The sequence below is a fragment of the Scyliorhinus torazame genome, chromosome 21, assembly GCF_047496885.1.
Source record: "Scyliorhinus torazame isolate Kashiwa2021f chromosome 21, sScyTor2.1, whole genome shotgun sequence".
In the NCBI taxonomy this organism is placed as follows: domain Eukaryota; kingdom Metazoa; phylum Chordata; class Chondrichthyes; order Carcharhiniformes; family Scyliorhinidae; genus Scyliorhinus; species Scyliorhinus torazame.
The window spans coordinates 115805675-115830506 of NC_092727.1; positions in this window are offsets into that span (position 1 = coordinate 115805675).

Genomic DNA, 24832 nt, shown 5'->3' on the forward strand with positions numbered 1-24832 from the left:
TGGAATGACAATGCAATAAGGATGATTATGTTTGTGCCTAGGTATTAAGCATTTGACAGGCACAATGACTGGAGGGTTAAAAAAAGGCGTCTGAGGTCTAGCAACCTGCCTATTTCCACTTGCAGTAGTTGTCTGGCATCCGAATGCCAGGGTGCCCAGATAAAGCTGGTGCTAAGACATTCACCCAAACCCCTGCCAACTGAAGTGTCCTCAGGATGCTACAGGCAGGCTGAAGATCCTCAGGTGGGCCATCATTTTCAACCCCTCTCCCAGATATTTGCAGTTCAACCGGATCCTATTGATAGCTGACCTCCGTTAGCAACCAGAGAGACCCCGATCCTCTTAAGTGCAGGTCGGAAGCAATGAATGACCTTGGGTTCTAACTAACTCATGAGACACCAGTTGAACGTAATCTCTCAGTTAAATGTCCACGCATACTTAATTAGGCACCATATTAATTGAAAGTTAACAAGAGTCCATTAGGTCCATTCTATGAAAACAGAGCTGGAAAGGTGCTTCCTTTTAGGTAACTGGACAGGGGCAGCACGGTAGCCTTGTGGATAACACAATTGCTTCACAGCTCCAGGGTCCCAGGTTCGATTCTGGCTTGGGTCACTGTCTGTGCGGAGTCTGCACATCCTCCCCGTGTGTGCGTGGGTTTCCTCCGGGTGCTCCTGTTTCCTCCCACAGTCCAAAGATGTGCGGGTTAGGTGGATTGGCCATGATAAATTGCCCTTACTGTCCAAAATTGCCCTTAGTGTTGGGTGGGGTTACTGGGTTATGGGGATAGGGTGGCGGTGTTGACCTTGGGTAGGGTGCTCTTTCCAAGAGCCGGTGCAGACTCGATGGGCCGAATGGCCTCCTTCTGCTCTGTAAATTCTATGAAAGTCTATTGGACAGACGGAGGCCAGGGAAGTTGGCTTAGGGGTCTTCAGGAGATGAGGAGGAGGAAAGGAAATTGACTTGAAAAAGATAGTTGCTTGATGGCCTGCACAGACATGATATGCTGTAAAACTCTATGACTTTAAAGTATAACCTGAGAAATGGACTGCAACATTTGTGCTTCAGCTCAGAGTACTTCCATCTGTTCTTCTGTCATCCTTGAAAAAAGTTGCAAATTCTTTAAGTCAGGGAATGAGTAACATGCAAGAAGGAAATTGGAGCCATTCAAGATGAATAATGGCCCATTCTGTTGCTCATTATGTTCTCCAAATAAACTTGACAAATTGTTGGCATTTACAGTCTGCGTCTTGTGCCAGAATTGTAACACCACGCTCGAAACATTAATCCAGTGCCAAAGTAACTATCCAATTGTTGAAGAATATATATGTGCTTTTTCAGCTTTTTACACAAACCAAAGCAGACACCTAGGGGCGCTATTCTCCACCCCCCCCCCCCCCCCCCCCCCCCACGCCGGGTGGGAGAGTCGCCGGGGCGCCGTGCGAATTGTGCCACGCCATACCGACCCCCGCACGCGATTTTCCCACCCACCGGAAACCAGCGGCGCACGATTCGCACCGGGCCGCTCGGAGAACTGGCGAGCAGCGATTCTCCAGCCCGGATGGGCAGAGCGGCCGCTACGACACGACAGGTTCCCGCTGGCACCGTCCACCCCTGGTCGCTGCCGGCGGGAACTCTGCGGGAATGCTGGGGGGGGGGCAGCCTGTGGGGGGGGGGGGGGGGGAGGGGGCTCCTTCACCGGGGTGGCCTCCAATGGGGTCTGGCCCGCGATCGGGGCCCACCGATCGGCGGGCCGGCCTCTTCCGCCCCCAGGCCTACCTCCTTCCGTGCGCGGCCCCAGAACACCGGCTCCATGTTGGTGAGGGGCCGGCGTGCGTAACACATTCCCCACGCATGTGCAGGATGGCGCGGCCCAACTGCGCACGCGCAGGATTGGTGCAGCGCCCCTTTGGCGCCGCTCCAGCGCCGTGCTGACCCTCTGTGGGGGCCATGATAGGTCATGTCCGGGCCCTGTTTACGCTGTCGTGAAACGCAACGGCCTCAATATCGGAGAATCGCCCCCCTAATGTGTGAATTGATTATGGGGAGGATAAGATGTAGCATAACGGGTAAATTTAGTATAAGGAAGCAGCGTGTGCACTTCTGCACATAACCTTTCTGTAATCCTTGACATGGGATAAAAATCTCAGTTCAGAATAAAAATATCTAATTAACAAGTCAGTTAACTTTACAAGTTAAGGAAGGTATTCCAGCACAGTTACGTGTATAGAAAGATACCCGGCCATTGTCTGAAAGGATGATAACTTTAGACAATGCAACAGTGATTGCATAAAATGCCCAATGTGGTCAAATTCAGTGGCCTGATGATCACAAGCCCCAGCCAGCTTAAGTGAAGTCACAAATGTGGGAAATGAAATAACTATAAAGAAGGAAGAAGCTCTTCCTATTTGTCAGCTCCAAAGAACAGAAGACAGCATCTGAGTCCAAATCTGTGTCCCAAGTGTGAGTATGCAGTGAACTGCTTAATTGCAGTTTGTATTAGAATAGGGCTGGTAGACTCTTGTTAACTTTCCATTAACGTGTGTCTAATTGAATGAGTATGGACTTTTAACTAACAGAATAATATGTTGAACTGATGTCTCATGTTAATTAGGACCCATTGCAACACTGTTTAATGAAATAGTCAGCCTCATAGAGGGAGTTGCAAGGCACCTGTGAGATGATAGTTTATTTACCCACCATCTATTCAGACGTTGGGCTAAATCCATCTAAGCAGTTGCCAGAGAGGTTTAGAAGAGATCAATATTTCATTGAAAGATGGCCACCATTAAGAATAATACTATTTTTGTTTTGTAGTCATAATTTAGGAAAACAAATGTTTAGTTCACGAAATAATGAGATCTGATTAGATTGCAAAAGGTTTCAATGAAGTGGGGACAGAAAAACTATTTCTGCTGACCAATTAGTCAACAACTTAAGCCTGTAAATTTAAGACCATTTTTCAATGAAGGAAGAGATTGTAATGTGAGTTTACACAGAATGCCTTGCTAGACAGAGTCAATGTTGAAATAAGAATTAATTGTTTTCAAACGCAATGCAGATAAATATTTGAAAAAGAAAAGTTCATAAAGTAATGGAAAAAGAATGGGGGAAATGGGATTGGGGTTGACTGTTTCAAAGAACAGACAAAGATACAATGGTGAAATAGTCGCCTGCTATTTGGTAAAATTCAATGATTCGGGATACGAGGGACTGGAAGAAACAATGTTGTGGAGATGCCGGCGCTGGACAGGGGTGGGCACAGTAAGAAGTCTCACAACAGGGATCAGTACTGGGACCTCTGCGGTGTATAATATATAAAAATGACTTTAAAGAAAACATAGAGCATACAGTGCAGAAGGAGGCCATTCAGCCCATCGAGTCTGCACCGACCCACTTAAGCCCTCACTTCCACCCTATCCCCGTAACCCAATAACCCCTCCTAACCTGTTTTGGTCACTAAGGGCAATTTAGCATGGCCAATCCACGTAACCGGCACGTCTTTGGACTGTGGGAGGAAACCGGAGCACCCGGAGGAAACCCACTCAGACACGGGGAGAACGTGCAGACTCCGCACCGACAGTGACCCAGCGGGGAATCGAACCTGGGACCCTGGCGCTGTGAAGCCACAGTGCTAATCACATGTGCTACCGTGCTGCCCTAATGTAGTTGGTCTGATTAGCAAGTTTGCGGATGATACTAAGATTGCTGGAGTTGCGGATGGTGATGAAGATTGTCAGAGAATACAGCAGAATATGGGCGGAGAAATGGCAGATGGAATTTAAACCAGACAAATGCGAAGTGATGCTTTTTGGTAGATCCAATTCAGGTGGGAGCTATAAAATAAATGGCAGAACCATCAGGAGCATAGACACATGGAGAGATCTGGGCGTGCAGGTCCACAGATCCTTAAAAATGGCAGCACAGGTGGAAATGGTGGTAAAGAAAGTATAAGGCAAGCTTGTCTTCATCAGGTGGGGCATCAAGTATAAAAGTTTGTAAATTATGTTACAGCTATATAGAACGTTGGTTAGGCCACATTTGGAATACTGTGTCCAACTCTGGTCACCACGCTACCAGAAGGCTTTGGAGAGAGTACAGAAAAAGTTTACCAGGATGTTGCCTGGTATGGAGGGTATTAGCTATGAGGAAAGATTGAATAAACTGGGATTGTTCTCCTTAGAAAGACGGAGTAAGAAGTCTTACAACACCAGGTTAAAGCCCAACAGGTTTGTTTCGATGTCACTAGCTTTCAGAGCGCTGCTCCTTTCTCGGCGCTCCGAAAGCTAGTGACATCGAAACAAACCTGTTGGATACTCTAACCTGGTGTTGTAAGACTTCTTACTGTGCTCACCCCAGTCCAACGCCGGCATCGCCACATCATAGAAAGACGGAGGCTGAGGGGTGACCTGATAGAAGTTTATAAAATTATGAGAGGTATAGATAGGGTGAACAGTTGGAGGTTTTTTCCCAGGGTGGAAATGACAATTACAAGGGGGCATAAGTTCAAGGTGAGGGGGGATGGGTTCAGATAGATGTGCGGGGGAAACTTTTTACGCAGGGGCTGGTGGTGGCCTGGAATGCACTACCAAGTGGGGTGGTTGAGGTAGATACGTTAACGACCTTTAAGACTTAGCTAGCTAGACACATGAACAGACGAGGTATAGAAGGATACAGGTGCTTGGTTTAGATAGAACACATGATCGACACAGGCTTGGAGGGCCGAAGGGCCTGGTCCTGTGCTGTATGGTTCTTTGTTAACACCAGGTTAAATTCAAACTGGTTTATTTGAAATCACAAGCTTTCGGAGCGCTGCTCCTTCATCAGGTGAAGTGGAGGCAGGTTCATAATCACAGCATAGATAGGAGCGACACAATTGCAAGATAATTACAGATTGGACTGTGAAGAATGCTTGGAATGTGAGTCTTTACAGGTAAACAAATCTTTACAGGAACAAACAGTGTGAGTGGAGTGAGTGTTAATCACAGGTAATCGAGGTGTGAATTGTCTCAAGCCAGGACAGTCAGTAGGATTCTGCAAACCCGGGCAGTATGGTGGGGGTTACATGTAATGTGACATAAACCCGAGATCCTGGTTGAAGTCATCCTCATGTGTGCGGAACTTGGCTACCAGTTTCTGCTTGACAATTCTACATTGTCAAATAAGCCTGTTGGACTTTAACCTGGTATTATGACACTTCTTACGGAAGAAACAATGAAAGCTATTATGAAAAAGTCGGTGATGCATTTTAATAAGTTAATTAAGCTCCAATGGTATTGTCATGAGACTCGATGGTCCGAATGGCCTCCTTCTGCACTGTATGTTCTATGTTTTATGAGAAAGAAAATTTAGTATAAGTTGTGTGACATGCATTCATCTATTCAAATCGAGTCCTGTTGGGACTTGAACCCTCCTCGCCTAGGACCTTCGCACCACGGGACCTTCTTGCGGTACAGTTACAAGGTTTAAAAGCAAATGAATAATTAACTAAACAAATCATATTTATTTTGTAATCTCTGCTTAATGATAGAAAATCAACTGGGTGATACAAATATAAGACTGAATCACATATGAGTACATGTTAGGATACTTCAGAATTGGAAATTGATTGAGTGAGCAGAAATTTGGAGAATAGTTGTTACATTGCAGGAGGTACTGCTTCCAGCTTTCATTCTCTGCTGTTTATACTTACAGAATGGTATTCCTGATCGTTGTTTTCTCACCATATAATCAAAATCGATTATTGTAATTGATTAAAAAAAGGTTATCTGGCTAGCCCAATTATTGGTTTATACAATACTGTAGTCTGATATGATGGAAACCAAATTTAATTGTCTTGCAATTAACTGCACATGGAGACATATTGTCCCCTCCCCAAAGGCTTAAGTAGGTTATGCCTAAGCTTCCTGTTACCTATTTTTGCCCAAGGGAACTTAAACTTGAATATATTACATGTAAAGTTTGGTACTTGAATATTTCAGTGTCTCTGAAACCCTATTAAAATAGTTGTTTCTCTCAACGCACTAGAAATGGTAATGGCCTTTTTAAAGTTTGTCTTGAATGTGTTCTTTCTTCCCAAATAGAGGACAGCATTTGTTTGTTTTTCTAATAATGTACAATAGCTTCTACCTTTTAAACTGCTGCGTTTGGGTGATTTTCAGTTGCATTAATTCAGTTGTGGGATGGAAAAATAACAGCCCTTGCACCCTAGCCATCCAGGCCCACTGCCGATCAATTTCTCAAGCCAAGTAAAGGACTTGTCAAGTTAGAATCCTGTCTGATCGATGTGGCCTAATTAGGGGTAATTCCCCCCCATACCTGTTCAGAACCAACCTGTGCATATTTGTGGTTATTTTCATGCTCTGGACATCTACTTTGAACATGGCTGACGTTGATCAAATTTATTGCATCTCATCTTCCTGGACTGAATCTGAACCTCTACCAGAGATGAAAACGCAGTGTACTTAGCCCAATAATTTGTACTCCATGGCGAACAGCCAGCTAAAGAGCAGATCGCAATGCAGAATTATTTACCCGTGTTGGAGTGTGGTGTATATTTATTTTGATTATGCAGTACTGAAGTTTGCAATAATGAAGACATTTTTGGGAATTGGCAAGAAATTGCAGTAGATGATTGGCCATGAACTTAGTGGATGTTGGAGCAGACATGTGGGGTCAAAGGGCCTACAATTGTAACTTATGTCCTGATGGCAAATATCCTTGACACGTGAAGGCTCGCAATCGCTTTGAAATCATTTGCCTTTCAAGAAAAACAAATGACTGAAGTGTGCTAGGGAAAGCAAATGGACTGAAACATAACATGACGTAACTGGGAAGTTGGGAAACATTGCAAATGATTAATCTCGCTGATCGGCACTGAAGAGGTGTGGCTCTATGGTAAATGGATTTACTACTTAGTTCATTTCCCAATTGATATTGAAGAAAAAAGCCAGAATGAGTAAATAATGACACAATTTGGAAATAGTTTCAGACAGTTATTGACCTGAATAAATTAAAATGTGCAATGAAAAACACCAAGATACGCTATTGATCGAAGGATGCAGTCATTTCAGTGCAGTCTATGAAGATAATTATAATGCTTTTGTCTGCAATCGCCATAGCTGATGGCTCAACTGTCTTATCGGCATGGCTGGAATTTGACAGTGTCTAAGAGAAAAAAAGTGAAGCTTGAATTTCCAAATAAAACTATGTCGGGAAACTTCTGCTTTATTTGTTAACTCTAATCTACCATGGTTGAAGTCAGGAAACCAGCAGGAAACTCATTGAAGCATAAAGCATGTAATGAGAAAAGACTGTTCGGCCTATCAAGCAGAGGGTCTTCTTAAGAGACTCAGCTAGAATTGTGTGGTAATTCTTCTCACGTCTGGCATAAGTCACCCCTCACATCACATCTTCGGTTATCTTTTGCTGAAGCCAGGAACCATTGCACACTCTTCATCCAGAACCGAGAGAGAAAACGCTTTTTTGTTGTAGTTTAAACTGTGCTGCATTCCTATTTGGTTCAACATGATTAAATAAGCCAATACAGTTCTGTTTGTGTATTCATGACGTGTTTTTAGTGTTTCCTCAAAAGCAGCCTTGAAGCTGAACTTTAAGAGAATGGTTTGCGTGACGTCATCGGCCGTTTTGGCAGGTGATCTAACATCACAGACTGTTGTGTTTATACCTTTGAAATAAAACTCCACATTTTGGGTTGAACCTCCCAAGGCCTGCAGACTCTTATCTCAAATCCACCACAAAAAAACTGGCCACGAGGTTGGCGGACAGCATTTGTCGGCACCTGAACAAATCATAGAGTCATAGAATTTACAGTGCAGAAGGAGGCCATTCGGCCCTACGAGTCAGCACTGGCCCTTGGAAAGAGCACCCTACTTAAGCCCACCCTATCCATGTAACCCAGTAACCCTCCCACCCTTTTTTGACACTGAGGGCAATTTATCATGGTCAATTCATCCCAAAGAAAAGAAAGGTTATCAGAGGGGGGATTAGGCAGCCATGGCTGACAAAGGAAGTTAGGGAATGCATCAAAGCAAAAGAGAAAGTGTATAATGTGGCAAACAGTAGTGGGAAGTCAGAAGATTGGGAAGGCTACAAAAACAAACAGAGGATAACAAAGAGAGAAATAAGGAAAGCGAGGATCAATTATGAACATAGGCTAGCCAGTAACATTAGGAATGATAGTAAAAGTTTCTTTAAATACATTAAAAACAAACGGGAGGCAAAAGTAGACATTGGGCCGCTCCAAAATGACGCTGGTAATCTAGTGATGGGAGACAAGGAAATAGCTGAGGAACTAAATAAATACTTTGCGTCAGTCTTCACAGTAGAAGACATGAGTAATATCCCAACAACTCAGGAGAGTCAGGGGGCAGAGTTGAATATGATAGCCATCACAAAGGAGAAAGTACGAGAGAAACTAAGAGGTCTAAAAATTGATAAACCTCCGGGTCCAGATGGGCTACATCCTAGAGTTCTAAAGGAGATAGCTGAAGAAATAGTGGAGGCATTAGTTATGATCTTTCAAAAGTCACTGGAGTCAGGGAAAGTCCCAGAGGATTGGAAAATCGCTGTTGTAACCCCCCTGTTCAAGAAGGGAACAAGGAAAAATATGGAAAATTATAGGCTAACCTTGGTTGTTGGCAAGATTCTAGAATCCATTGTTAAGGATGAGATTTCTAAATTCTTGGAAGTGCAGGATCAGATTAGGACAAGTCAGCATGGATTTAGTAAGGGGAGGTCCTGCCTGACAAACCTGTTAGAGTTCTTTGAAGAGATAACAAATAGGTTAGACCAAGGAGAGCCAACGGATGTTATCTATCTTGACTTCCAAATGGCCTTTGATAAGGTGCCTCACGGGAGACTGTTGAGTAAAATAAGGGCCCATGGTATTCGAGGCAAGGTACTAACATGGATTGACAATTGGCTGTCAGGCAGAAGGCAGAGAGTTGGGATAAAAGGTTCTTTTTCGAAATGGCAACTGGTGACGAGTGGTGTCCCGCAGGGTTCAGTGTTGGGGCCACAGCTGTTCTCTTTATCTATTAACGATCTAGATGACGGGACTGGGGGCATTCTGGCTAAGTTTGCCGATGATACAAAGATAGGTGGAGGGGCAGGTAGTATGGAGGAGGTGGGGAGGCTGCAGAAAGATCTAGACAGTTTAGGAGCGTGGTCCAAGAAATGGCTGATGAAATTCAACGTGGGCAAGTGCGAGGTCTTGCACTTTGGAAAAAAGAATAGAGGCATGGACTATTTTCTAAACGGTGACAAAATTCATAATGCTGAAGTGCAAAGGGACTTGGGAGTCCTAGTCCAGGATTCTCTAAAGGTAAACTTGCAGGTTGAGTCCGTAATTAAGAAAGCAAATGCAATGTTTTCATTTATCTCAAGAGGCTTGGAATATAAAAGCACGGATGTACTTCTGAAGCTTTATAAAGCATTAGTTAGGCCCCATTTAGAATACTGTGAGCAATTTTGGGCCCCACACCTCAGGAAGGACATACTGGCACTGGAGCGGGTCCAGCGGAGATTCACACGGATGATCCCAGGAATGGTAGGCCTAACATACGATGAACGTCTGAGGATCCTGGGATTATATTCATTGGAGTTTAGGAGGTTGAGGGGAGATCTAATAGAAACTTACAAGATAATGAATGGCTTAGATAGGGTGGACGTAGGGAAGTTGTTTCCATTAGCAGGGGAGACTAGGACCCGGGGGCACAGCCTTAGAATAAAAGGGAGTCACTTTAGAACAGAGATGAGGAGAAATTTCTTCAGCCAGAGAGTGGTGGGTCTGTGGAATTCATTGCCACAGAGGCGGTGGAGGCCGGGACGTTTAGTGTCTTTAAGACAGAAGTTGATAAATTCTTGATTTCTCAAGGAATTAAGGGCTATGGAGAGAGAGCGGGTAAATGGAGTTGAAATCAGCCATGATTGAATGGTGGAATGGACTCGATGGGCCGAATGGCCTTACTTCCGCTCCTATGTCTTATGGTCTTAACCTGCAGATCTTTGGACTGTGGGAGGAAACCGGAGCAACCGGAGGAAACCCACGCAGACACGGGGAGAACGTACAGACACTGCACAGACAGTGACCCAAGCCGGGAATCGAACCTGGGATCCTGGAGCTGTGAAGCAACAATGCTAACCACTGTGCTGCCGTGCCGGCCCTCATCATCAAATGATTATTGAAACTGTCGCTACACGAAAGCTGGTGACAAGGGAGCCAACCAATGGTTGCAGCCACTGGAGGAACTGAAAAAAATCACCAAACATTCCAAAGGAAATGGCGTTGGAGAGAAGTCTGCCACATGCTCTTCCCAAAATGAACGCTGTAGCCATGAGTAGCTTGCAGTGCAGAAGGAGGCCATTTGGCCCATCGAGTCTGCACCGGCCCTTGGAAAGAGAACCCCATTTAAGTCCACACTTCCAATCTATCCCCGTAACCCAGTAACCCCACCTAACCTTTTTGGACACGAAGGGCAATTTAACATGGCCAATCCACCTAACCTGCACATCTTTGGACTGTGGGAGGAAACCAGAGCACCCGGAGGAAACCCACGCAGACACGGAGAGAACGTGCAGACTCCACATAGACAGTGACCCAAGCTGGGAATCGAACCTGTGACCCTGGAACTGTGTTAACCACTGTGCTACCGTGCAGCTCTTAATATAAACAAAAATCCATTAGCCCAACTTTTACAATGCTTGAACTATACCTCTGGCTCCAAAAAGCCTAGCTGTCTTGCAAACCAGGATTAAAAAAAAAACTACTGCAGCAGTCATACACACTCTAAGCCAGACTTTTAATCCTTACTGCACCAATTACATATAATTCAAGATATCTGAAAGCCGTGTATTCATCTCACTGCAATGACAAATTTAGAGCTGGGAGTGTTGCAAAACACAAAGGGAAACCGGCTCAACTTGGGTTGTGTCTTACTTTGAGGAGAAAGGAAAAAAGTTAGTGCTAAAACATCACAACGCATTGTGCACAGGCAGGTCCTTCCACGGAGGAAAATGGCGGTGGGGTTTTGGCACCATGAGACCATTTGATGAGAATATAGAGCAATGGAGCAGGTACACAGAACAATTCGACTATTTTGTTCTCGATAGCAGGTATAAAAGTTCCAACATCCTTGAGCATAATTGGGAGAAAAACATTTAGCCCCCTTTGCCGTCTGGTATAGCAGGAAATGGCATCCACAAAAACATACGAGGAATTGGTGGAAATATTGTAGGGTCATTATTCACCAATACCGTTAGTCAGCGTAGAAATGTTTAGGTTTCATAAGCGCAAGAAGAATGTGAATTGGGATAGCATGATAGCACAGTGGTTAACACAGTTGCTTCACAGCTCCAGGGTCCCAGGTTCAATTCCCCGCTTGGGTCACTGTCTGTGTGGAGTCTGCACGTTCTCCCCGTGTGTGTGTGGGTTTCTTCCGGGTGCTCCGGTTTCCTCCCACAGTCCAAAGATGTGCAGGTTAGTGGATTGGCCATGCTAAATTGTCCTTTGTGTCCAAAAAGGTTAGGTGGGGTTACTGGGTTACGGGGATAGATTGGAAGTGTGGGCTTAAATGGGGTTCTCTTTCCAAGGGCCGGTGCAGACTCGATGGGCCAAATGGCCTCCTTCTGCACTGCAAGCTACTCATGGCTACAGCGTTCATTTTGGGAAGAGCATGTGGCAGACTTTTCTCCAACGCTATTTCCTTGTGCGAAAAGACTGAAGGACGTTTCCCAGATTGCCTGAATACATTTTATTGGAACAATTGCTGCTCCTGGATGTGTTGGGGGGGTTGGGGGTAGGATTGGGGATATATACGTGTGGGTGGAGAAGTGGGGGGAGGGAAAGTGTAAGCATCAAGAACAAATGGGGGGTGGAGGAGTTGGAGGGGAAATAGGCTGGGGACTGTGGTGCGAGGCAATATTGGGTGAACTCAACCTCTTCCTGCATGAGGGTGAGCTTGATCCAGTTTAAGGTGGTGCCTGGGGTCCACATGACCCGGGCAAGGATGAGTGGATTCTTCCAAGGGGAGGCCGATGAGTGCAAGACATGTGAGCCAGGGCCAGCGAATCATGTGGACATGTTTTGGGGCTTCTGCGAAGCTGGAGAGATCCTGGGAAGTGGTGTTTGGGAAGCTATCTGATATCGTGGGGGTGGGGGGTCAGGCCGGACCCAATGGTGGCGCTTTTTGGGGTATCGGAAGTGCCAGAGCTTCTGGGGGGAAAGGGGGCCAATGTTGTGGCCCTCGCCTCTCTAACTGCCCGGCGAAGGATCTTTCTAAATTGGAGGTCGGATACGCGGCTGGGGGTGGGGGCATGGCTGGGGCACCTGTACAACTTTCTCTGGTTGTAAAAGATTAAGTTTGAGTTGAGGGGGTCGGAGGAGATCTTCGTGATACGGTGGGGACTGTTCATGACAATGTTTGAGGAACTTTCCCATGCGAGGGGAGGGTGAGGGGGTTAAAAGGGGAACAATTGTACAAACTGTGGACTGTGAGTTTGTGGAGTGTGTTTGTACATGTTGCTTTCTTTTTTACACATTTGGAATTAAGTATTTTTATTAAAAGAAAAGAAAGATATGGTTTAGATATAGAACATACAGTGCAGAAGGAGGCCATTCGGCCCGTTGAGTCTGCACCGACCCACTTAAGCCCTCACTTCCACCCTATTCCCATGTTATAACCTGCCTACTTACCATTGGCTGGGGACTAATGACTATCCCACAATCCTGTGGGAGTATGAGCTTCCCCAATGAGGGGGGCGGAGAAACCATTAGTAAACTCCTAGTATAAATAAGCTGGCCAGTTCAGGAACCAGGAGGAAGGAGTATGTAGCAAGGGAAGTTACTGCTACTGTTATGTATATATGTTATCGTGAATAAATGTTATTACTTTGTATCCTTAAAACTCGTGCTGGATTCTTCGTGGCCCTTACAAAACTGGCGACGAAGGTAAAAGTGAATAGCTGTCTACACTGCTGAAGCCACCTCCCTGGATTTTTGTTGGATACAGGTTGGAAGTTGTTTTCTATTATACCATGCCTCTGTACGGACGTTTGGATGTTTTTGATGCTGCGCTGGAAAGCTGGAACCAGTACACAACGGATGCGTTACTATTTCCGGGCAAACAATATCACCGAAAACGAGCGGCAGGTGGTCATATTGCTCACCGCCTGCGGCCCGCATACGTTTGGGGTGATTAGGAGCCTTACGTACCCAGCTGCGTCGGACACCAAAACGTTTGATGAGCTTGTGAATATAGTGGGGCAACACTTCAACCCAATCCCGTCCACGGTAGTCCAGCGTTACCGGTTTAATACCGCTGAGAGGACCCCTGGAGAATCCCTTGCCGATTTTCTATCCAGGCTACGCAGGATTGCGGAGTACTGTGACTTTGGTGAGAGCTTGTCAGAAATGTTACGCGGTATTAACAATGCAGCCACCCAGAGAAAGTTGTTAGCGGAGCCAACATTGACTTTTCAACAGGCCATTCAAATAGTCTTGTCCCGAGAGAGCGCAGAGCGAGGAGTACAGGAGCTACAGGGAATGGAAGTGCATGCCTTGGGGCGCAACCCTTTCCGTCCAAAAACGTCCCCCTGCACTCCTGCGGTACCTTGGGCGAGGCAATTTCCGGACCGACGCCAGTGGCCATCGGACATTCCTCCCCGAAGGGAGCATTCTCCAGAGCCAATGGATGAGGAGCCATGTCCGTGTCAGACTTGTAGGCGCCGACCCCGTCGCGGACGGCAGTCCTGGGGACGCCAGAGGCTCCGTCGTTACGACCGAAACTGGGACCAGCCCAGGGGCCATAACTGGGACCAGCCCAGAGGCCGTACCTTCCATGTGGATGAACCTGCGGCGACTACTCCTGAGGACGTGGAGACGGAGGACGACTGCCTGCAGCTGCATTGTGTGGCAGCTCCCCGTGTGGCCCCCATTAAGGTGACAGTACGGGTCAATGGCCACCCACTTGAGATGGAGTTGGATACTGGCGCAGCGGTCTCCGTGATCGCCCAGAGGACATTCGACCGCATCAAGCAGGGTATACAGACCCTTACATTAACCGACTCACAGGCCAGGTTGGCCACCTACACGGGGGAACCACTGAACATTGCAGGAACTACAATGACCCCTGTTGTCTATGGACTCCAGGAGGGGCGTTTCCCACTTATCGTGGTGCGCGGCCATGGGCCCAGCCTGTTGGGTTGGGACTGGTTGCGCCATTTGCGGTTGCAATGGCAGCACATCCTCCAAACAGTTTCTGAAGGGTTGACTGAGATGCTAGGACGATACCCAGATGTATTCCAGCCTGGTTTGGGGAAAATAAAAGGGGCCGTAGCCCGTATCCAAGTTGAACCAGGAACCACGCCGCGCTATTTCCGGGCGCGCCCAGTGCCTTACGCCTTGCTCGAGAAGGTAGAAGGGGAGCTCACTCGTTTGGAGAGATTGGGTATTATCAGGCCCGTCCGTTTTGCTGACTGGGCAGCACCAATTGTACCTGTAATGAAGCCAGATGCCACAGTTCGCTTGTGTGGCGACTATAAACTTACAGTGAATACAGTTTCCCGACTCGACCGATATCCAATGCCTCACATAGAGGATCTCTACGCGAAACTTGCAGGTGGACTCTCGTTCACAAAATTAGATATGAGTCACGCCTACCTGCAGTTGGAGCTGGACCCTGCCTCCCGGCCATATGTAATGATTAATACACACCGGGGCCTGTATGAATATACACGGTTGCCCTTTGGAGTATCCTCTGCCTGCGCAATTTTTCAACGTGTTATGGAGGGCATTTTGAGAGGTTTACCACGTGTGGCTGTCTACCTAGATGACGTTTTGATTACAGGGACGTCGGAGTAAGAACATTTGGAAAATCTGGAGGCTGTCCTTAGACGCCTTTCAGAGGCTGGAGTCCGTTTACGTCGCACAAAGTGCGTATTTCAGGCAAAGGAAGTAGTCTACCTAGGTTATCGGGTGGACCGCGAAGGTCTGCACCCCGTCGCAGAGAAGGTGCGTGCAATTCAACATGCCCCCACCCCGACTGACACTTCGCATCTCGTTCTTTTCTCGGTCTCGTAAACTATTACGGGAAGTTCCTCCCCAATCTGGCAACTACGCTGGCCCCTTTGCACCTTCTGCTAAAGAAAAATCACACCTGGGTTTGGGGTCAGCCGCAAGAAACTGCATTCCGGCGGGTAAAGCAACAATTGTCGTTGTCTGGGTTACTAACCCACTATGATCCTGGAAAGCCTTTGCTCGTCACATGTGATGCATCCCCGTATGGTATTGGGGCCGTCCTGTCCCACAAGATGGAGAACGGGGCCGAGCGACCGATAGTTTTCGCCTCCCGCACATTGACTGCAGCGGAGAAAAAGTACGCGCAGATCGAGAAGGAGGGCCTGGCAGTGGTTTTTGCGGTGAAACGCTTCCACCAGTACGTGTACGGCCGCCATTTCACTATCATGACCGATCATAAGCCCCTGCTGGGACTTTTCAGAGAGGATAAGCCAATACCGCCCATTGCTTCTGCACGGATCCAGCGCTGGGCTTTGTTGCTTGCTGCATACGAGTATTCTCTGGAGCACAAACCAGGTACGCAGATAGCAAATGCCGACGCACTGAGCCGATTGCCTTTATCGACCGGCCCCATGTCGACCCCCATGACCGGTGAGGTGGTTGCAACCCTAAATTTTATGGACACCTTGCCTGTCACGGCATCACAGATCCGTGAGTGGACCCAGACGGAGCCAGTCCTGTCAAAGGTTCGGCACATAGTCCTGTATGGTGGGCAGCATAGACAGCTCCCAGGCGAGTTGTGGGCATTTTCCTCCAAGCTGTCAGAGTTCAGCGTGGAAAATGGCACCCTCTTGTGGGGGACGCGTGTGATTGTCCCGGAAAAAGGCCAGGAGCTGATACTATCAGACTTGCACAATGGGCATCCAGGCGTGACCAAAATGAAAATGTTGGCCCGGAGTTATGTCTGGTGGCCAGGCCTCGACACCGACATTGAGAAGGTGGCCCAAAACTGCTCCATTTGCCAGGAGCATCAGAAGCTTCTGCCGGCCGCGCCCCTACATCACTGGGAATGGCCAGGGCGGCCTTGGGCACGCTTGCATGCAGATTTTGCAGGCCCTTTTCAAGGATCCATGTTCCTTCTACTAATTGACGCCCAGTCCAAATGGCTAGAGGTGCATAAGATGCAGGGGACAACGTCCTGCGCAACAATTGAAAAGATGCGTTTATCGTTTAGTACGCATGGCCTCCCCGAGGTGCTGGTCACGGATAATGGCACTCCATTCACGAGTGAGGAGTTTGCTAGGTTCACAAAGATGAACGGCATCCGCCATATCCGCACTGCCCCTTACCATCCGGCTTCAAATGGGTTGGCAGTGCGCGCAGTGCAGACATTCAAAAGAGGCCTAAAGAAGCAGTCTTCCGGATCAATGGACACGAGACTGGCTCGCTTTTTGTTTACGTACAGGACCACCCCCCATGCAGTGACTGGGGTAGCTCCCGCAGAACTCCTAATGGGCCGGAGACTTCGCACCCGCCTTAGTATGGTTTTCCCGGACATTGGCGCAATAGTACGCCGCACACAAGAACGGCAGGGACAGGGATTTTCTCGGCATCGTCCGATTCGGCAGTTTGCGCCCAGTGACCCAGTATTCGTTCGGAATTTTGCTGGTGGTGCCCAATGGGTTCCTGGTGTAATCTTTCGCCAAACGGGCCTTATATCTTACCAAGTGCAAGCCCAGGGTGGTCTCCAGCGAAAAGATGTAGACCACGTTCGGTCCAGAAGATCATCCCCTCAAAAGATTCCCCGCCCCCGGAGCTCATTTCAACAGCCGCAGAGACCAGAGACAAGGGAAGGTAGTCCTCACAATCTTCCACTGGTGCCTCACTCGAAGCCTGCGCAGGTCGTTACGGGACCAAATGGAGATAGAGACGCTGACATGATGGAGGCAGTAGACTCTGACTCCGAGATGGAGACACAGGATGCATCAGAGGGGGAATCCTTGGGTCCACGGGCCGTGGATGTACAACCGCGCCGTTCATCACGGAAGCGCCGGTCTCCGTCTCGTTACACGCCGCCTGATCCAGCGCCGCGTGCAAATGGCGTCCGGCCTGCGGCCAAACGAGTCCGACGCCCTCCTTCGCCAGGGTCTTCGGTGGATTCCTTGGACTTTGGGGGGGAGGGATGTTATAACCTGCCTACTTACCATTGGCTGGGGACTAATGACTATCCCACAATCCTGTGGGAGTATGAGCTTCCCCAATGAGGGGGGCGGAGAAACCACTAGTAAACTTCTAGTATAAATAAAGCTGGCCAGTTCAGGAACCAGCAGGAAGGAGTATGTAGCAAGGGAAGTTACTGCTACTGTTATATATATATGTAAAAGTAAATAAATGTTATTACTTTGTATCCTTAAAACTCGTGCTGGATTCTTCGTGGCCCTTACAAAACCCCATAACCCAATAACCCCTCCTAACCTTTTTTGTCACTAAGGTATACCTGAATTATTTCACTCAGCCTAAGATCAAGAAAGATATTTCCATTAAAGCTGCTCCACTATAGCTGAAGATGAAGGAAGAAAATCTGGCGAGATAATTAAAGCCTAGTTTAGTGCCTTACACAATCAGACCTAGGTTGGTGGCAGAATTAGAACAGCTGGTTAGAATGGGAGTCTTTGAACAAGTTAATGTCAGTGATTGGGCTCCGCCAATCGTACTGTGATGAAAAAAGTGGCAATTTTAGTCACTATTAATCATGTATTGTGTGCTGAGCAGTACCCTCTACCCCTAATTGACCTACTCATTAGTTTGACTGAAGGCCAGCGCTTCAGTAAAATCAGCCTCAGTCAGGCATATCTTCAAATGACCATGGATCAGAATTCACAACAGTTATTGATAATTGTGTCACAAAGGGTTACTTTGATACAAAAGATTATCCTTTGGCATCACTTCAGCACCAACATTGTTCCAGCGAGCTGTGGACACAACCTTGAGCCGTTTCAACTGAGTCCAGTGTTACCTGGATGACAACTTGGTGACTGGGAAGAATGAGGAGGAACATCTCCGCAACCTGGATGCCAACCGCCACATTCCAGAGATTAGAAGATTATGGATTAAGAGTCTGAAAAGGCAAGTGCAAATTTTTTTCCCCCAATCTTAATTGGATATCTGGGTCACGCCATCCATTCCAAGGGATTCGAATGCCAAAGCACCGAAGCACCCACACCTCAATGGCCAACCAACTTCAATCTTTCTTAGGTTTACTAGGCTTGTCCCTAATCTGATGAATCAAAATGAAGGGTGAAAATGAAGGGGGAATCAATATGAGAGAGCATTCGTGCAAGCCAAAGAGGCGCTATTCAACTCAGAAGTCCTGACACATTTTGATCCGAGTTTACTCTTGCAACTAGCATGTGATACATCACCTTAATGGAGTTGGGGTGGCGATTTTCCACATAATGTCCACAGGTGAAGAGACGGCAATAGCCTTCGCGTCGAAGACCTTGGGCGAAATTCTCCCCCAACGGCGCGATGTCCGCCGACTGGTGCCCAAAATGGCACCAATCAGACGGGCATCGCGCCGCCCCAAAGGTGCGGAATGCTCAGCATCTTTGGGGGCCGAGCCCCGACATTGAGGGGCTAGGCCGGCGCCGGAGGGATTTCCGCCCCGCCAGCTGGCGGAAACGGCGTTTGTTGCCCCGCCAGCTGGCGCGGAAATGACATCCCCGGGTGGCGCATGCGCGGGAGTGTCAGCGGCCGCTGACAGTTCCCCGCGCATGCGCAGTGGGGAGAGTCTCTTCCGCCTCCGCTATGGTGGAGGCCGTTGCGGAGGCGGAAGGGAAAGAGTGCCCCCACGGCACTGGCCCGCCCGCGGATCGGTGGGCCCCGATCGCGGGCCAGGCCACTGTGGGGGCACCCCCCGGGGTCAGATCGCCCCACGCCCCCCCCAGGACCCCGGAGCCCGCCCACGCCGCCTTGTCCCGCCGATAAATGCCTACTTTAATTTACGCCGGCGGGACAGGCAATTTCTCGGCGGGAGTTCGGCCCATCCGGGCCGGAGAATTGAGCGGGGTGGCCCTCCAACCGGCGCGGCCCGATTCCCGCCCCCGCCGAATCTCCGGTACCGGAGACTTCGGCAACCGGCGGGGGCGGGATTCACGGCGGCCAACGGCAATTCTCCGACCCACTGGGGTGTCGGAGAATGATGCCCCTTGAGTGAAACTAAAAGCAATTATGCACAGATCGAGAAAGAAGCCCGAGGAAACATTTTTGAAAAGAAATGGTTCTACCAATTCCTGTATGGAAGGAAATACACTTTTGTTAGTGGACGATGGTCCAACAATAACAACTTTTAGATCTCATACTGGGATTCCATCACTGACAGCGAGCAGAATGCAGGGGTGGGCATTGCTCTCGTCAGTCAAACCTTCACGGGAACGCAGATGGACTCTCCCGACTACCCTCACCAAATAGTTCGGCGATAAGCAGTTTGCATGGAAACATTTTCTACTTACCTCGAGCAAGTAGACAACACTCTGTAACTGCAGGACAGATGAAGAAGCATGCCAGAAGTGATCCCGTACTGTCAGAGGTTATGGACATGGTGTTTTGAGACAAGACTTCAGGAGCAAACCCTGAGTTAAAGCATTATTCCACCGCGCCCAACAATCTGGCCAGGTCAGCATCCCAGAATTGTGGGGCTGGTCTCCTCAGGTGCATGGCTGCGAGTTGTGTGGGGTTTGCTCTGCAGGATCCATTTTTAAGCGCTGTTCCTCCTTGTTTACAGGGAGCTGGTGAACACGGTCCTGGCGAATCAGCAGGCGGGATCATCATTTGCGGCGTGAAGCCCGTGGGGCCTTGTTAAGTGGACAAATTAATGTCTGATACTGGTAACTGTCTCGTCGGGTCGAGCGGCAGGAAGCTCACGGCAGTTCCGCTCGCTACCACGCATAGGAAACTTTCCATTAAATCGTGCCCAGAATCTGCAACTTAATGCAGTTCTGAAGTTAGCTTGTCTCTCTCTCTCCTTTCCTTAGTTAGGGTTCTATAGTTATACTGTTTCTTTTCCTTTGATATTATTCACCCTGTGGAGTTTGCTTTTGCTACATGTCCGTTTTTTTATCTCTCCACTTTGAAGTTACAGCCCCACTGTTTTCTCTAATCACATAGAACATACAGTGCAGAAGGAGGCCATTCAGCCCATCGAGTTTGCACCGACCCACTTAAGCCCTCACTTCCACCCTATCCCCATAACCCAATAACCCCTCCTAAAACTGGGGCTGTTTAGCACAGGGCTAAATCGCTGGCTTTGAAAGCAGACCGAGGCAGGCCAGCAGCACGGTTCAATTCCCGTACCAGCCTCCCCGAACAGGCGCCGGAATGTGGCGACTAGGGGCTTTTCACAGTAACTTCATTTGAAGCCTACTTGTGACAATAAGCGATTTTCATTTCATATGTGAAATACTCCTTTTCCACCAATAAGTGAATTTGCATCTCATTTCTCCACATCATCTGCCTCTAATCAACTCTCTGTTTTATTTTTTAAAATCATAATTTTCCCCAATTTTTAACAAAAGGTGAGTAACATGCTTGAAATGTGCATCAATCAGCGATCATGGCAAGATCATGACATCAGTCAGTGTGTTCTGCTGATTTGGTGCAAACATTGCCACTTTAGAGTGTAACACTCCAGCTAACACTCTCGCTTAATCATGCGCACACGTTAATCGTGCTTGTCACACCTATTAATGCATAGCTTCTATTCCAACATTATTGTGAAGGTACAGAATTGTACACAGAATTTTAAATGTAGATTTCTTGCTGGTATACACTGGTCTAGCCTGTTATAATCCCTACAGTGAATAAGGATATCTTTCGGCCCGTTGAGTCTGCACCGACCCTTTGAAAGATCACCCTACCTCAGCCCATTCCTCCGCCCTATCCCCTTATCCCCACCTAACCTTCACATATTTGGACACTAAGAGGCAATTTTGGCCTAGCCAATCCACCTGACCTGCACAGCTTTGGACTGTGGGAGGAAACCGGAGCACCCGGAGGAAGCCCATGCAGATACAGATTGATGCAAACTCCACACAGGCGGTCACCCAAGGCTGGAATTGAACCTTGTAATGTGACCGAGAAATCAAATTTTAGCTACATCATGCTGACATCAGCATTGCATTGACTGGAAACATTCAGTGAGTATAACAGACAAATAATTTTCCATTGCTGACAGTCACCTATCCACGTGTAAATACATTTATTGTTCCACGGGTTAATGGATATTATCTTACACCCATTAAACCACTCCTTGGCTATCTACTTGAGTTGTTAAGATCTGTTGGAATATTAGCAACTCCCCACTGTTCATCTGACTACATAACTTGGTGTCATCAACCACTTCATATCAAATCCTGGCTTTAACAGGTTGCCAAGTGTCAGACTCTTTCCCCGTGACTGTGATTACCAGTGCTCTCTGTTGGATTGTGACTTTGCATTAAGCTCTCCTAAGGTTTCCAAGGTCAAAGAAAGAGACAGCCCAGAATAATGATTCTGTCTAGAATTGTTGGAGTGCTGAAAATCTTTGTAACTTGCCACAAGAAGTGCACAAAGTTGACTCACACCAATTCCCAGAAAGAAAAAACTAAGCAGTTAGAAGGATACGCCTTAAGCAAAACGGCATTGCTGAAAGCCCAAGGTGTCTTCATTTGCTGTGTATCGTATTTCAAAAGCAATGCCAGCTCCGAAACAGGCGACATTTTAAAGAAATATGTGTTCAATCCAAACTATCCTTTTACTTCCATTCCATTTTTTTTGCTCCCTAGACGGAATACTATAAGTATGCAGGTTAACTGGTTGCTCAGTACCCCAGTCATGAAGCTGTGTAATTGGGTTGCTCGCTCCTTTTTATTTACCCCTTTTTTTCCTGTGAGAAAAGCTTAGCCTGACTTGCTGCTCCACCAAGAGAAATGTGCCCCTTGTGGCACTCACATATCTTATTGTTCAAACCTGCTGTGTCAGTGCATGGGTTAGTTCTTAAGAATGTTATGGTCCTTTACGTACCTTGTCCTCTTAGCTAATATTGGCAGAAAGTTCAATTGAAGCCTGGCACTTACCAACAAGAAGGCAAACCTGCTTTTGTCTTGAAATTGATCTTGATTACCGTACCTCAGTTAGGATCACCGAATTGTTTCAGCACAGAAAGCAGCCATTCGGTCCATCGTGTCTATACAAGCTCCCAAATGAGCAATACACAAGCCTTTCACCTGCCTTCTCCCCATAACCCTGCACATTCTCACTTTCCGATAATTATCCAATTCTCTCTTGAAGGCCTTGATTGAACCTACCTCCACCACCCTCTCTCAGGCAGCGCATTCCAGATCTTAACCACTTACTGTGTGAAAAAGTTTCTCGTCAGGGGCAGCACGGTAGCATTGTGGATAGCACAATTGCTTCACAGCTCGAGGGTCCCAGGTTCGATTCTGGCTTGGGTCACTGTCTATGCGGAGTCTGCACATCCTCCCCGTGTGTGCGTGGGTTTCCTCCGGGTGCTCCGGTTTCCTCCCACAGTCCAAAGATGTGTGGGTTAGGTGGATTGGCCATGATAAATTGCCCTTAGTGTCCAAAATTGCCATGAGTGTTGGGTGGGGTTACTGGGTTACGGGGATAGGATGGAGGTGTGGACCTTGGGTGGGGTGCTCTTTCCAAGAGCCGGTGCAGACTCGATGGGCCGAATGGCCTCCTTCTTCACTGTACATTCTGTGAATATCTTTCCATTGCTTCTTTTGCCAATAACCTCATCCGTACCTTATTTTCAATCTTTGGGTATGAATGGCTTCTCCCTATCTACTCTGTTTGGGACCTTCATGATTTTGAACACCTCTATCAAATCTTCTCTCAGTCTTCTCTTCTCCAAGGAGAACACTCCCAACTTCTCTAATTTATCTTCATATCTTAAGTAGCTCATCCCAGGAACTGTCTCATGAATCTATTAATGCAATCTGTAATTAAGCTGTTCTAACTATCTTGGAAGGAGTGGTGACTCCCAAGCAGAATAACTATAGAACCATTTGTTAACCAAATAACTATGAGAATGATGTTACCAATGACTTCGGCTCCAGGTCTGCGCTCAGCCCCAGGATTCATGTTATTCGGCCTGATTGGCCAAACAGGTCACATGATCCGCCAAAGACCCACCCCTTAAAGGGTTTACACCAACCTTCATGACAGATCATGCCAACCTGGAATGGTGACTGAGTAATCCATTTGAAATCCCTGCCCAGGAAGTGTCTGATTTCTTGGGCCCGAGTTTTATTTTCAATTCATCATAATAATGAAAACAGATTGGGTGTTAGTTTAAATAGATTTTAGGGAGAACTCACTTCAACATACAGTCTGGACAAATTGGGGGTTCTCCTTGAGAATATACAGATCGTGAGAAACCTCACCAGTCTCCAGCATATGTTGGAAATTGCATACTGCCCTTGGGAAGGTTTTTTCAAAAAAACACAGCCACGATTAATTGTTATTGGAGACAAATGCAATTGAGCCTTTCCCACTCTCCTCACTGGTCTCCTGCAGCCTGAGAATTGGGTTTAATAATCATAAATTGTATGATTTTTATATTATTCTAAGTTGATTGGTAGGTTGCTCAGTTGTGAAAGTGAGATAATGTTCAGTGTGATGACTGGAAGACTTTAAGAACATTGGATTCTAAGTGTTGGGCAATTTAAGGATTAAACACCTGGGGGTAGGGTGTGTTTTAAAAAGGATTTTATTTTGCTTCAAGAAGCGGAAGTGTGTTTTTTAGTCTAGGCTAATGGACTGTGGTTTGACTCGGGAGGTCCCTGGGGAGTTAATGTGCCTTTTCAGGTTCCAGAGAGTATTTGTTTTCCAGCTTGGGGAGATGAGGTCATTGCTGGGTGCAGCCAATAAAGGCAAAGAGGCAGTGAGTTTGTAGAAGATTTGAGAGAGGGAGGAGCTGAGTTCTGACCTGGCTGACTCTGAATTCTTTCCCAGTTGGATAGTTTAACAAAAAGTAATAATATTTTAAAGCAGAGCAGTCTTGCCTTAAGACAAGGAAGCGGCTGAAACAACCTAGTTGAAGCAGCAATTTGAAGATATTCAGCCAGAGTCTGAAGGGGTTCTAACAAGGGCCAGAATCTGCTCTGTAACACAAGTATTACTTCATGCAATACTGGATTAAGCTGGATTGAGAGCTGCATGTTTATTGTTGTTTAATGGGACATTGTATAGTTGTGTTGAGGGGTAATTGTAAGTTATTCTTTTCGGGTGTTAAGTTAAAAATTCAATGTTGTTTTGTAATAAAATTTTGTTTTAGAAATACCAAAGCTATATTTTATTCATACAATCACTCCTGGAGTGAATCATTCTTTCTGCACAGTCTTAAAATAAACTAAAATATTGGGGGTTCGGTCCAGTATCCTAGCCACTGGGATCTGGTCTGGGGTTGTAATAACAGATAATAGAGCCACTAAGCTGTGGGTAGGGCAACCTTATTGCCTTCTTAAATAAAAATAAAAAGTGCTGGGAAAAACTCAAGTCAGTTTGGTAGCATCTGTGGAGAGAGAAACAAAAGTTAATGTTTTGAGTCCAATATGACTCTTCTGTGGAATTGAAGCGAGGTAGAAATGCGATGGGTTTTATGTTGTTAAAAATGGGGGAAAGACTGTGGAGCAAAACTAAAGGTCAGTGGTAGGTTAGAGAGCAGGGAAGATGAAATGACAAAGATGTCATGGAACATGAGGCAAAGGGAGTGGTACTGGTGGCACGGTAGCA